Source organism: Carassius carassius, chromosome 22, assembly GCF_963082965.1.
Source record: "Carassius carassius chromosome 22, fCarCar2.1, whole genome shotgun sequence".
Lineage (NCBI taxonomy): Eukaryota > Metazoa > Chordata > Actinopteri > Cypriniformes > Cyprinidae > Carassius > Carassius carassius.
In genome coordinates this window covers 11,955,431-11,971,511 of record NC_081776.1, presented here as the reverse complement: position 1 = coordinate 11,971,511, position 16,081 = coordinate 11,955,431, and the positions used below count along the sequence as shown (strand labels likewise).

Sequence of the window (16,081 nt, the reverse complement as noted above, 5' to 3'; positions counted from 1 at the left end):
GCCAGTAAGGGCCCATTATACATGCCCAGTGAAATGTGTTAAGCAGATAGCAGAGATTTAGATGTCAGAAGAATTCCAATTATAGTTCTGTCTTTTTTATTTATAGTGTGAAAAACAAGTGTGCAGAATAACTGCTGTGAAATTTAAGCGGTTTTCAATATTTTGCTCATATTCTGCTCATGTGGCAAAACTCAATGACCATACTAACTGCAGCTAGCGCTAAATAACGGTTCTTCATGCACACAAAAAATGAAGCATTACACTACAAAGTACTTTAAAGAACTCAAAGAGTTTAAAGATATGTTTGAAACACTAAAATGTATTGCTTTAGGTAATTTTACTATTACACAGACTAATGGACCCAAAACATGACAAAAATATATACAGTGGGTCACACAGACTGAGACAAATAATAAAAATGCTTCTGTGGTATTTAGCGATTTCCCAATGATTAAAATAAATAATTTAATTAAAGGCACAGGTTGTAGGACCTGCCACTAGAGGGTGCACTATCAAAACAATAACAATCACGTGGTTTGATGGAGCGTGGAATGATGGGATTTGTTGTCTTCTACCCAACCGCTGACGGCCGCCAATCAGACGGAAAGATAAATCATGGATTTAATGCGAGTTCAACGATTTGCGCGAGTAGATTACATACAAAGTCAATGCAAAGACGCAATCAGACTATGGATCAAAATATAAACTAGTGGTTTTTGGATATTTTACTGCAAATATCTTACAAATTGTACCTTTAATTACAAATTACCATCAAAGTTTGCATTAAAAAAAAAGTTGAAAAAATTCAATTTGAAAAAAATACTTATCTGAATTTCAGAATATCAGAAAAACCTACAACTTTTTAATTAATTTTGGTTTAAATGAAAAATAACTATGGTCCGAGACCATACGTATTGTTGTACCATAGAATTGTTTTTTTGTTTTAGGTGTATTCGCCACAGCTGTATATGTTAACGTTTGTCTACAGGTAAAAGGTCAGATATGGCAGGCCCACTAAAAGACAAAGACACTCCACTGGCACACAGATGTCTGACAGCAAGAAACACCCACACAGTTTCCCACAAGAGAAACATACTACACCCCTTCAATCCAGATGGCACCTCCCTTCCCAGAAGAGGTGAGGCACCATTCTCACCCTGGATATGGTCGCAGCAAAACTATAGCAATTCTACTGAGCACTTTTCATATAATATCTTCATCCATCACAGACTGTTAGTGCAAAATAAGTGTAATTACAATTATATATGCCAACTCTCCCTTAAGCATCCCAACAACAGTAACTGGTGTCATTTGCAAAATGAATTGTTACTTGGATTTAAGCCAAATAAAAAGATCTCAGTATATTAAATCAACACACAAAGTTGAGAGACTGAATCAAACTGTGGACGGGTTTTACTAGTGAATCATACCAGATGGTCCTGTGTAACATAAGCGCTCCCTTGTGGCAATCACAAAACTCACAAAAGTGATGAGCTTGGCCCATTTTCATTTAATCAGATCTGCACTTTTGGATTCACTTTCTCTTCGTTAAAAGGCACACACAATTTGTTTCACTGATATTAAACAGAAGTCGTTTCTATGGAAAACGGCCTCCATTAATTGGACGCCTGTCAGGATTTGTGAGGTTCTGTGCTAACGCCATGAGGTTCAAGTCACGGTTTGGAGAGGGTACCTGTTAGTTGTAATTACCCTTAAAACACACAGCTGGATTTAAATGGCAGTAAAACAGCAGCAACAGGTGTGAAGGCTGTTGAGGTCTGCTTCCAAGTCAGTCACACAAAACACACCCAGCCATAAAGTCACTACCTCACACCAAGGTGCACACGCACACCGCTAAGATTGCAGCATAGTTACAGCACAATCACGATCCCAGCAGCTGGCAACAGCAATTCCTTTAGACTGTAGACTAAACAAATAGACTACTAGACAAATACCGGTCTCAAAAGACACCCTGGATGTGACTGGGCTTCTTCAGTGGAAACTGAACCCAGCGGGAAGGCCTGACAGGGCTGGAAATGAGCAAAGGAGATGGGGTGTTTGTACAAGTGTTTGAACCTGGCCAGCCGCCTGACATTTTTCTGAATGAAAGAGGCGACTTTTAAAAATCACACCTCCCTCCACCGGCCTCCGATGCACAGCTTGCTGAAACCACGAAATGTTCCAATTCGCCTGATGCTTCACCCTGTAGGAATCCCTCCAAAAAACACACTGCACAGGTGCATTTGCTCTGAAGTTCAAAAATAAATGATTTCACTCTTGATCGCTACAAAGTCTGAAGACTATTAGCATTCCAGAGTGGTGGAAATATTCATGGGTTTTCTGCATCTTTACATGATAAATTATCCAAGACAAGAACAATCTAGTGCAAGTGCATAAATCAGCCTAAATGACTTTTTCACAACTACAAAAACCGTATGTAAACGATTGACGATTCAGTCATTGGCGCCAATTATATTTTGCCTTTTTTAAAAGTCTAGTTCATCCAAAACTCTTCACAGAGAAGCCATAGAAAACCCATTCTGGGTTTCCGAAAGAACAGTTCTTAAAAGAACCTTTAACTATCACTCTAAAAAATAAAGGTTCTTTATTGGCATTGATGATTCCAAAAATGGTTCCTCTATCGCATCACTGGAAAAAAAAACCTTTTGGAAACTCTTTATTTTAAAGATTAATTATAAAGAACTTTTTGTGCAATTGAAAGGTTCTACCTTCTTAAAAAAAAAAAAGGCTCCAAATTATTATTTTCACAGTGATGCCACTGAAGAATTGTTTGGGGTTCTGGGAAGAACCTTTCAGTGTTCTTTATATTGTGGCGGGAGGAGCACAAGACAGACACAGTGGGCGTGGCGTCAGGCCTTGGAGAGGCTTTTATTAACAGTAATCAAATAAAACGGGATAAAAGTGGTTAAAGGGGAAGAGTGTCCAAAATAAACAGGGAATCTGATGTCCTCGTCGTGCTGCGGGGTTTGTGTGGGTCGGGCAGTGTTCATGGAGGAAGGGTCCAGGTAAGGGGCGGAGTCCGGCGGCCGCACGCGCTCCCCTCATCTCTCTCGTTGGCCACGGCGCTGGCAGGGGATGGACGGCCCGGCATCCTTTGTACGGGTGCGATTCCCATCCGGATCGCGGGTCCGGCAGCTCACGTTTCTGGTGGCGCGGGAGTCCCTCAACGCACCCTTCCTGGACCCAGGAGGACACCAGTGTGCATGCACGGGAAAGAGACCGGTCTCCCGAGGAGAGGCGCGTTGGGCTTTTAAACAGCGGCGGTGATGAGGCTCCATTTCCTTCAGGTGTGCCCCATCACACGCCGCAGCCCTGACTCGTCCAGCGCCCCTCCTCTCACACACCCACTCCAGTCGGGAGCCTGGTGAAGGGCGGTGATTTAGGACGGGGTGCCGGTGACAATCAGGGAGGAGGCAGCTGACTCGTCACATTCCCCCTCCCAAACGACATCCCCGTCATCAGGGCGCCGCCCACACGGGAGTGCTACCATCCTCAACCAGGCTCCAAACGTTCGGAGTGGGCGGGGATTCCTCTCCGGGCAGTCCTCCCTCTCGCAGCGCGCCGGAACAGGGACAGAGAAACCGGGTTTTAGTGACAGCCTCAACCAACCACAGGGTAAAATGACAATAACAGAGAAGTCACTTACCCCTTTTGTGGCTGGGAGGCTGTCCCTGGTTTTCCTCCGTCCCAGTCCGGGTTCTCATGAACGTTTGCAAGCGAGAGGGAGTGACGTCACGAGATGTTTCCCAGCTGCGCTGTCTAGGCTCCGCCTTGCCCGCATTCTCCACCACTGTGACGGGAGGAGCACAAGACAGACACAGTGGGCGTGGCGTCAGGCCTCGGAGAGGCTTTTTTTAACAGAAATCAAATAAAACAGGGGATAAAAGTGGCCAAAGTGGAAGAGTGTCCAAAATAAACAGGGAATCTGGTGTCCTCGTCATGCTGCGGGGTTTGTGTGGGTCGGGCAGTGTTCATGGAGGAAGGGTCCAGGTAAGGGGCGGAGTCCGGCGGCCGCACGCGCTCCCCTCTTCGGTCCGGGGCGCGAGGGGTGGCAGCTTCCTCTAGCGGCCGCATCGTTCTCGATGGCCGCGGCGCTGGCAGGGGATGGACGGCCCGACATCCTGGCCTGACGGCCGTGTAAACGGGTGCGGTTCCCATCCGGATCGCGGGTCCGGCAGCTCACGTCTCTGGTGGCGTGGGAGTCCGTCAACGCACCCTTCCTGGACCCACGAGGACACCAGTGTGCATGCACGGGGAAGAGACCGGTCTCCCGAGGAGAGGCGCGTTGGGCTTTTAAACAACGGCGGTGATGAGGCTCCATTTCCTTCAGGTGTGCCCCATCACACGCCGCCAGCCCTGACTCGTCCAGTGCCCCTCCTCTCACACACCCACTCCAGTCGGGAGCCTGGTGAAGGGCGGCGATTTAGGACGGGGTGCCGGTGACAATCAGGGAGAAGGCTGCTGACCCGTCACAATATATGTTAACTTATTTATTTATTTGTTTGTTTGAAGAACTTTTTGTGCAAGTTTAATTTTTTTTTAATGGAAACACAGGTGTCAATTAAAAATCTTTATTTTTGGGGGTGAAAAAGTACAATTAAAATACAAAAGGTTATCCTTTAAAAATAAAAGACTGAATCAGTTTGACCTTTGTATTCCTCGTTTATAAGTCAGCTTGGAAAAAATGGATTATTAATGGTTTTAAACTAAATTGACCCCAATGATTGACTTGATGGACAAAAAAAAAGGTTCATGATCAGGTTTCAGAACAACATAACTCTGCTTTTGGGTGAACTATGTTTTATTTTTATTTTCATATCTGGGGTTACTAACAATTTCCTACATCTGTTTTCACAGCTACAGACTATTTTTCCAGAATGAGATAATGACTGTATGTGTAAAACAAATGAGGTTGGATGCTTCTGAGCTATTCCACCATATTTATCAATGATATTGTAAAGAAATGAATGTAACCTGATAGCTCCCTGATTTAAGTCACAAACACTCACCACCTGCTGAGGCTGGGGAGAGGGGCGGCTGGAACCTTGGTGCAAATCAATCAGCAGGCTAGTTCAGACGAGGACACTGGCAAACGCTCCTCAGGAGCTTGCGTGTCGAGAGGCCTGGCGTGAACTGTGGAACCAAAGCTCCCTGCCAGCCCTCTCCATAACTAAAGTTGATTTAGACTGAGTGCCTAGAACGGAATTAGGTTTCATCCTCTGTCATGCATTTTCATAGTGATGTTTTCAGTCCTGCGGCCCTCTTTGATTCGGCCAAAAAAAGCCTGGGCTTTTTTTCCTGAATCTATGTAACGCAAGATGAAAAGCACAGCAGGATGAAATGCAGTCCTCTCGATTTCAGTCTGTCCTTCCAAACACTAAGAAAAACAAATCTAAAGTTCGTTAAACTGACCTTGGTGTTATTTAGTATGGTAGATGTTCTCCTTCACATTTCCAATTTGTTATTCCTTAGCGAGCCACTCAAGATTATAAATGGACAGTCAAAAGGCATGTTTTTTTTTTCACTGTTACATCATGATTTATATACTAAATAAATAGAATCCTGCTTCCAAGTATGAAATATTGTCCCAATGAGCTGTTCAGAGATTTTAAAGGTGAGTGCAAACTATTAGGAAATGTGTTAAATAAAAGAAATGCAATAAAAACAAGGCTTTATACTCCCTACAGTCTAATAAACGTCTGATGCCAACATGCTATGTTCGGACGGAACTGGGAGCTTGAATACACATACATAATATAGTTTAATTTGAAAGGTGTGTATTGATATTTGGGCCAATGTCAAATAAAAGAGTCCAAGATAAAGAAAAGCAAATGTTTAAAATCCTAGTTTAAAACAGTGACATGCTTAAGCAATGTAATTTGTATTCATGTTGGTTCCATATGGTTATGAATAGCTTGTAAACAAAATGTTCATGACAATTTTCACAATTTAATGACTCAAGAATTTGTCGTGGTGTAACCATCAAGTAAAAAGTAACATCTTAATTATTTTCCAATTTTTTTTTATGTTTGCAAGGTAAAATATACAAAAAAAGATATGTACAAATTTAAAAAAATAATAAATTGGAGTGGTGGTACCATATGACATTTTGCAACCTGAACTAACCTTGCCATGACGTGTGCTCTTGTACAATAATTGAACCAGGGAGAAAATAATCTGTCAGGAGATACTTTAATAGTGACGAAGTGTTTAATTAGCCTGTCCTCCACAAGTAAAAGAAATCTCAGAATGCCAATAAATGACCATTATCTGACAATGTATATGTTTGACTTAACAGTCAAAACGTCCTTCAAGGTTCCACAAAAATAGCTTACCATTGTAAGCCTGCACTCTCGCTCTCAGGAGACAATCCACAGTAAAAGCAGAAAAATGGACCCAGTCACCAAACAGATCCAAAAATCCAAGATGGTCCATGATTACAAACTTTTAAAAATAATAAATATAGAGAAAATCAGCTTCTTCCAAAGGCCTGAGGCAATGTCTGGGATTCAAAATGTAATTTAAATCTGGAAATAAATAGAAGGTTTTTGCATTTTGAAAAATTCCAAAACAAAGAACTGTTATGACATGAAATTAAAAACCACAATAACAGTGGTCAGTTTGTACAGTCGGTCAGCTGTTCTTGCTTCCAAACTCAAGATCCTCTCCTCCAGGCTCATCTCAAATCACGCAAAAGAACAAGATCAAGATTTTTCAAAGACCATAAGGCATACAGACCTTCAAATCACCTGCTAGCCAAAGATGAAATTATAGCCTGAGTGTTACATTCAATTACCCAAAGTATTTCTCATCTTTAATGATCAAAGTCTTTGTTCCAAAACCTAGCATTTTCTTAAATCAAAGCAAAGAAAAGAGGTAGGCAGGGGTTAAATTAAAAGGCAGCTCTTGTTCAAGCTCCCCCCATTATCAGCCCTTCACCCGCCTTGGTTGCACTTGAATCTTTTTGCCACGCGCTCGCGGGTTCTTCCCTGCCAACTTTTTTTTTGGAGGTCCTCCTCCTCTCTTTCTCTTCACCTCAAACCAGTCAAATCCTATAAGCGAAAACATATTGAATGCACACTATTTTCTTTCTTTTTTTCCTGTTTTTTACAGGACTGATGGATTTTCAATCTACAAAACATTTGTCTGCATGGCATTACCCATGGGTTTTAACTGCATTATTTCACCAGATACTGTACTAAGGAGAGAAACACTTTCATTACCTTCATAATTTACTGTGGAAAATGTTCCCCAGGTGTCTCCTTTTCTCTTTAGTTTAGCTGGTTAATACTACAGAAGGAAAAAAGCCATCTTTACTTGGCATGTATTTAATGGCATGTATTTAATTAATTGATTGAGATTACAAAACACTGTGGTGGATGAGATTCCTAGATGCGGACCTCGATAGAATTGCAGTGCATGGTCATCAAATTATACATGTCACATTTCCTTCTCAAGTGGTTAAGCAGATCAAACTCAACTAACATTAATTAACTTTACACAATTTGAGCAGTAAGAGTACCGCTTCACAGAGTACATTACTGTCTAAAAGTTTGGGAAGAATTTTCTATTCATCGGAGAATCAAAAGGGCTTCCACAAAAATATGTGAGTGAGTGAGTGAAGTGACATTCGGCCAAGTATGGTGACCCATACTCAGAATTTGTGCTCTGCATTTAACCCATCCGAAATGCACACACACAGAGCAGTGAACACACACACACTGTGAGCACACACCCGGAGCAGTGGGCAGCCATTTATGCTGTGGCGCCCGGGGAGCAGTTGGGGGTTCGATGCCTTGCTCAAGGGCACCTCAGTCGTGGTATTGAGGGTGGTGAGAGAACTGTACATGCACTCCCCCCACCCACAATTCCTGCCGGCCCGGGACTCGAACCCACAACCCTTCGATTGGGAGTCCGATTCTCTAACCACCAGGCCACGACTTCCCCCCATGTTTCCAACAATAAGAAAAATTTCTTGAGCCCCAAATCATCATCATCAGAATTGTTTCTGAAGGATCATGTGACAGTGAAGACTGGACGAATGGCTGCTGAAAATTCAGCTTCGGCATTGCATGAATAAATTACATTTTTAAATTATTTAAATAAAATAAAAATAATTTTTCACAATATTACTGTTTCACTGTATTCTTGATCACCTAAATGCAGACTTGGTGAGCAAAAATATTTTACAAATATCACATCTAAAAATATTTGTACAAAAAATTAACCAACCCCAACACTTTGAACAGTATAATGTATATATTATAATATTCTATTAAATTGAAACTTTTATACTAAATCCCTTGATATTTGTTCTAAAACTATTAAAAACTTACATTTTTAATAGAATTAGATGACTGATTGTTAATAATCTATATGCTATAATTTCTATAATTTAATTTACATCAATATTCATATCTTGTATCAGACATTACAAGTAGCAGCTGTTGCACAGCGACTTGCCAGTTGACAACTTTCTACCGAACTCAGTGCAAAAGCTTACAAAGGGGTGTGTCATAGTGTTGGGCGATAAGATAATTTTTTATATAGTCATATCGCCAACCTGTGAGATCACCGATAAACTAACATGTTAAATAAAAATATTTAGTTCATATATATATATATATGATGTTAAATATAGAAGTATTTAAAACATGCATGTTTATATTTTTGGAGTAAAGTTAAATTAAACGGATACATTAATCATACAACGCTCCATGACAAGCCCTGTTAGACTATTAAGCTTATCTGCATATTTTTATAATAACAATGATGAAGAATAAGCATCAATATTTTTTGTGAATGTGCTGTAAAGAAAACGAAATGATGATGGCGATGCAGTTTTTGGCATGCCCATTCATACAGCTGTTCAAGAAAAGATGTCGCAAAATAGGTCTCTTTTAGCACTTTTGACATAATTTGTAAATATAGGTTTATCACCTTGCAGTTAAATTGTGATGTGGGCTTAGTGTTATAGTCTGTTTTTAAAACATTTCAAATGAGGATGAGAAGCCGAATCCTCATTTATGCGTGAAGTGTGGTGCTGAGGTGAAATAGTGGGGCAATTTGATAACAGCTGAATAATATAGGCCGATTAATAATAATTGAAAACATCTCCTATCATCGATAAATGATACTATCGTCTATTGGCACAGCCCTAGAATGTTAAGGCAATGGTTATGCCTAACAGAATCTCTTCCAGCTTGCAAGTGTAAGTTTAATTTCTTTCATCAGCCCAGAATTGAATGTAAGAGAAATATTCTGTTATACAGTACCTTCAAACATCACAGAAATAGATTTGGTACAGGCAATTTTTCCTCACAAAAAGGAATTAGTTTAACTTTAAAAAGGAAGTGGCAGATTTTAAGGCAGTTGTGAAGGGTAATTAGAAGACAAACAAACAGCATGCTGAGAGATGTGACCGGCCTGAAAGAGCCAGATAGAGCCAAGAGTCACCTGCTGATGACAGACAACCTCACGCTCTTTAGAGTACCAATGTCCCGGGACATCTAGACCAGCATGGGCAGATGAGGTCACTTGAAGAGAAGTACAGAGCAAACATAAACACAAAAATTAATAAGACTGGATAAGGTCTGCTAATCTTACATTTAAAAGGTAACGAGTGACTAATTTCCGCGTTTCCACTGCAATTACCAGGAATTCGGGTAATACATTTGTACCAGGAACTTTTTTCCCCCCAGACCTGTTGCTTTCTGCGTTTCCACCGCAGTGTAAAGTACCGGGAAGATTAGGCAAATAGACTGGTGACGTAGATCTTCGCGCGTTTCTCAATACAAAGTACGCTGATTTTGGACGTGCATCCTCGGTAGTTCAGACTTTGTGCTTTCGACTCGGGAGTGTGATGTCTGCGACAACGCAAATCCGGTAAATCTTCAAACAGCAGCGTACTTGATAACTTCAGTCAGCTGACCATGGCTACTGCAATTTTCCTCTCTGTATATTTACAATAAAACGAATTATGATATCAAATACAACTGCCTCCTTTCGTTTTCATTTAAACATAATAACAGCTGCAGAAATGTACTTAGTTCAGGGATATGTGTATATATACAGCCATTACAATGAAATGAAATATATAAATTTGCCTTTTATTTTCATTTTAACATATAAATTGAATACAGACCAAAGACCTAAGACCAAATAAATCTAACCTGTTAGATTTACCCAAAACGAATTATATCTTACGTTTAACCACTAAAGAGACATCAGAGCCAGTGGCACACATCAGAAGGTCTAGCCGAGGTGAGGTTGCTTCTGGTCGGATGGATGATTACTGAGCTCCCGCTGATCGCGTGAAGCTCACTGTCTCTGAGATCGGCGAAACAAATTTTTAAAAAGGCGCTGTCTTTATAAATAAACCACATATTTGAGTTTTAAACAACTACATTCTCACCTGAAATACTTTTAAAGGTGCCATCTGTCATATCTGGCAAAAAAATCAAGTCATACTCCACATTCCATACCAGATGGGGGCAGTATGCCTCAATAAAGTGAATTGGTCTACTCTAGAGTAACAAACGAGAAACGGCAGTCTCTATGCTCCGCCCCTACCTTCACAACAACCCTAGAGCATAGCAGAAGCCTATAAGACAGCGGTTCTCAATTGCAGTCCTCGCACCCCACTGCTCTGCACATTTTGAACGTTTCTCTTAGAGCTTCAGACATTTGTTCTATTCGAACATAAGTGCCCTGCGAAGTGGACATCACAGGATATTCAGCCATGATTCGAGTTCGAATGATTCGAGAACGTAGCTATATGTTCCAATCAAAGTGCATTGAAGTGTGCAAGACGTGAATTTAAATTGATTTAAAGAGGTGTATGATGTCACAGTTGTCCATTTTTAAAGACGCTGCACAGCACAAATCAGTGAATGAATGTTTCGATGTGAGGTAAACTTGAGAGTAGGGAGCAATGAACATTTGAAAAACAGTTCATGCACGGAGTTCATTTCTAACGAGCTGATTATCTGAATCAGGTGTGTTAACAAAGAGAAACGTGCAAAATATGCAGAGCAGTGGGGCGCGAGGACTGGAATTGAGAACCGCTGTTATTAGAGGACGTTTTGCCTCCAGAGGAACATTGGGTGATGTCAAGTGATTTTGAAACATGACATCTTCAAGCTACTGCCCTTCACCTTTACCAGTGAATATGTTCATATTTGTTTTGTTCATATTACATTGAGTTGTATATACACATTATTGGAATTAAATTAATTTGACAGACAGCATTCTGTCAACATCATTGGTCAACATCAGACAGCTGATGTTGACCAAGCTAGCGCCAACCAACGTAACCAGAGCTGCCAACTCTCAAGCATTCACCGTGAGACACACGCAATTGATTCTATTCACACGCTTTCACGCCACACATCAATTTTCTCACGTACAGAAAAACCACGAAGCAAAGAGGACACGGAGACCAACAGACTAGACAGAGCAGGTTACTTATGATATAAAAAAATGGGTAAGTTATAGCTAGCTAATTATCAAACGCAGCTACGGTTAGCCATCGCTAACATTAGCACGTTTATAGAACAGCCTTCGATAAATTTCTATGTTATAACTTCCCGAAAAAAAAATACACAAACATATAAAACAAACTTCTAGCGAAATACTAACAGCATCTAACTTACCAATCCAAAAGAAATGTTGCAAGTTCGGTGTCGGACCTCATTTCTTTCAGGTCCATCAGTTGTCTCCAGCGATTGAAAGCAGTGCCGATGTTTACTCTGGTTGGCTCCTTTTCTTATCAGATTTGATTTATGATTCCGAGCGCGGTTGTTTCCCTGTAGCGGGTGGTGGTCTCTTGCCAAGGGCTTAAGTCATCCTTCCGCTCTCTTCCCTGAACTGAAATGAAGTAGTGGGCTGTACTTTCCACATGATTGACATCAGGTTAGATTACGCCCACAAGCCGTGCGAGTTATTCGTGTATTGCAGGTGGGCTGGTGGTTATGTTGCCCGCATACCGCCTCCCATGGCCGAAACTGGTATTACGACACCTGTCGGGCCGGGGCTAGTAATGCTACTGCTAATTAAGGTTGATATCTCTGCAGCACTATAACTTGACATTTTTTTAATGACATCATCGCCCTTATTTCTTCTCATACTTTTGATGCGTGTAGGTCATTTTTTGAATATTTTTAGCTCAATTTTTGCACATGGCACCTTTAAAATGACATTGCATGACACAATAACAGTAATATTTTGAAAATGATCCGAACAAATGGTGGTTGAACTCAACCAATGCTGCGTGAGCTCAACCAATCAGGATGTTTAGCGCCCAAGTCCCGCCCCCGAAAGTTCTGGAACTTTGAAAAAGTACCACCTCGCCAGCAGGGACTTTCTGAGGGGCATTTTTTTTTTTACCTGGAACTTTATTTAGTTCCTGGTTCCTGCGGTGGAAACACACCGAGTACCAGCCCAAAGTCCCTAGTTCCTGGGTAAAGTTCCTGCGGTGGAAACGTGGCATAATGGAGCAGATAAAATGCTGCTTGAAATGAGATTTGGTCATAGTGACATTACTTTTACCCTCGAAGCCTAAAATGAAACCAGCCATAACAGCCACAGCAATGACAAACAAGACAATGGGTTAACAACAGTTAACATCAATTTGCAGTGGTTTATCAGGCATCACCAGGTGCCATGTTGTCTGGTGGTGTGTCACAGATATTCACAGCCGCCTTTGATTCAGTCGTTCACCCTTTTGTTAAATAAACCGCATTACTGAAATAACTCCTAATGTTTATAAATGACTGCAATTGTCACTCACAGAACTCTATAATGTTTTGGGCATTGCAAAGCAATCCGAGAGGCTGGAAGTGATTTCACAGGTCTGTCTTATTCACTTGACTATAAATTAACTCCCATGAAGTACAATGAATGAGTGTCTGATACAGGCATGTCTTAAATTTTACAGCTACATATTAAAGTTACAGTCTGTAAACCATACAACAAAATCTAAGTTTTTCAAAAATGTTTCCTATCATTGTTATGTGTGTGTATGTGTGTATATATATATATAAATATATGTATATATATATACTGTATATATACTGTATATATATATATATATATATATATATATATATATATATATATAAAAAATATATATATGTATATATATATATACTGTATATATATATATATATATATATATATATAGGGTGTGTGTGTATATATATATATATATATATATATATATATATGTATATATATATATACTGTATATATATATATTGTATATATATATAGTGTGTATATATATATATATATAGTGTGTATATATATATATATATATATATATATATATATATATATATATATATATAGTGTGTGTATATATATAGTGTGTGTGTATATATATATATATATATACACACACACACACAAACACACACACAATATAAATACAGAAATAATGCTAAAATAACAGACATATTGGATGAGTAAAAAATTATAATAATTTTAGCAAATAAAATGACGTACACTCAAATTATATGAAGTCTACAGTAATATCAGTCTGAAAAAAATGTAATGGAGCTGGTCACTTCAAGATTTTTTGTGACCAACAGAGAGGAGGAAAAAATCACTTTTTTACCATGTTCTTTTATATCCATGTTTTTTGGACTGCACTTTCAGAGGGACTTACTGGACCTCTTCACCTCTACCCAGGTGGGCTGGGTAAGGAGAAACATTTCACCTCTTTAAAAGTGAAGAGGGGCAAATTTTATCAGCAGATCTGAGATCCAGTGACAAGCAGTGAAGCGAGGTGACTTGGGTCCTGGCAAAGCACTCCACACAGGCCTGATGCTCCCTGAGGCTTCTCTCTCCATGTGTGGTCCCTCTCTGTTTCTCTGAGGGCCTGTGTGCCTCCATGCACATGAACAATATGACAACACCGACGGCCCCAGATGAGCCAAGACAAGAAAAACAATCAACCCAGGGCTGTGAACTCGACTGTGAGAGCATGATTTCCCTGCCCTCCACTCCTTATCTAAAAGCAGCCCACAAACACACATATACACACAGGATCTTCTTTTTTCCACACTCGGTCTGGTAACGTAGCTTAATGGAGCAATGGTTAGGATCCATCCCCTTCTTTTACGTCCTCCATATGCTTTGATTTCACTGCTCTGCAAGAAAGGAAAATGATTCACGCTGCTGGCGTGCACAGCAGAGCTGCAGCTGGACGCTGCACCTGCAACTCCCAAATCTGGGAAAACAAGCTCCCGGGAGCAGGCGGAGAGAAACGGGCCGGGCTTCACACAAACACACATACATATATGCAGAATACCTCGTCACCATCCAAGGACTAACTGATCATTTTGAACACAGATGAGCAGCTTGAACTCTGTGGTTTCTAGAAATTCCATTGATAGATTCATTAAACCAGCCATGTTGCCACAAACACAGGGGGCATCATCACCATTGTGATTCAAGACAATAAAGCACAACTTTTTTCAACAATAAATGCTTTAATTACCCAAAACAGTAACATTTCAGCTTTCATGATGACTTGTTGGACTGCTTATTAACTAAACAGGTATGTCAAAGCAGGACTAGATCAAAAGGCCATACTATTAGAGATCTTTACGGTCTTCTTTTGCCCTGACCATCCTCTAACTCATAACACCGTCCTGTGCGACTGTTGCCCCCTAAAGTGAATTCTCCACAGTCACAAACACATGTACAAGTCAGACATTCCACAAGATACCCCTGCACGAACATGCACAAGTCTTCAATGTTGCAAAACTTCAACAGTTGAAATTAAGTGTACAAGTACACCTTACTTTCCACAGTCAATTGACCTTAAAACATTTGAGTATATTTAAAATACATAAAAAGGGATTATTAGTTGCAATGCGACTAAAGTCAAAAGGTTTAGAAGTATAATATATTATAAACAGTGATTCTGTCTACACTGGATGATGCACATAAGGTGCAAATGTGACTTTTTCTATATTGTTATAATGTATTTCAGAGTGTGAGCTATATTTAGTGAAAATCTGTATTATCTGAATGCACAGTGATGTTACAGTGAGGGTTAAAATACACTTAAAATAGTGATATTTGCATGCCAAACTAAACTAACAAGGACACTGACACACACACGATCTCTCACGCAAACTTGTGTAGCCCCTCTATTCACACGCAAACAGCTGGGTGAGGAATGTGGGGAAAACATGCTCCCAGTTCTGTTTTGAATAGTGCTAACTTTGCTGGTCACCCCCTGCCACTTTGAAGCATTCAGAGGCACTCTTGGTACTTCACAGACAGACTGTAATGTGGGATTATGGAGTGCTGCTGGATGTTTGAATTGCTATGAACTTTGTCCTATAGTCAAAGAGATTTCTTACCTTACAATGGTGCATATGGTTCCACATCATGCATACTGGACCTGTTAAAAAAAAAAAAAAGATATGTATCCATGGGTACACATTACAATAAAAGACTGTTAGACCTTTATCTCACAGTGACATCAGTTATCTTGTTTCAGCAACAAGGATGGTGACAGACATATGCATCACCCTCAGGTAAGTCCTGACTGGGCCACCCATGTTTTTAACTCAATACATCTGACAGCATCTGTTGCAGTAACAACTTGAGATGTTTTTGAAAGATACTTAGAACTAAATATCTAAGTGTTTGCAATGAACTGTACAAAAGGGGCTGAGTTGGTTGGTATGGTGCAAAAGCTTCCCTAAACAGTCCCGTCTCCCTGGTCAATTGATATTTTGCTGGGCTGTCAGCAGTGCCTGACTTCACTCCCTCACTCAGACTGGGTGGTTGTCATTTTCATCACTAAAATGTTCAAGGCCCGAGACCAAATTTTTATGGGTGGGCCGCCTCTCCCCTGAGGCCAAATGAGCAGGCTATACTCATCAACGGTCCCGGGACAATGTTCTTGATTGCACCCTCCCCTCAGTAAAACACTGTCCCCACTGTAGTACACTTAACCGAGTCATTTTTCATTTTCTTCTGACAGCTTGAAAATTTAGGTATGTTACAAATGCCTTTAGGGTACTGGTGTTTCATCTGG

The 16,081-nt window shown here is 40.4% G+C and overlaps 1 long non-coding RNA gene across 1 annotated transcript in view; it reads right to left on the bottom strand.

Annotated features, from left to right (window-relative positions):
* LOC132098384 (uncharacterized) overlaps positions 1 to 16,081 on the bottom strand; it is a 65,545-nt gene that overhangs the window by 48,472 nt on the left and 992 nt on the right. The window contains exon 2 of the long non-coding RNA XR_009422899.1: positions 15,399 to 15,439. This is a non-coding gene — a long non-coding RNA (uncharacterized LOC132098384). The remainder of the gene's footprint in view (positions 1 to 15,398; positions 15,440 to 16,081) is intronic.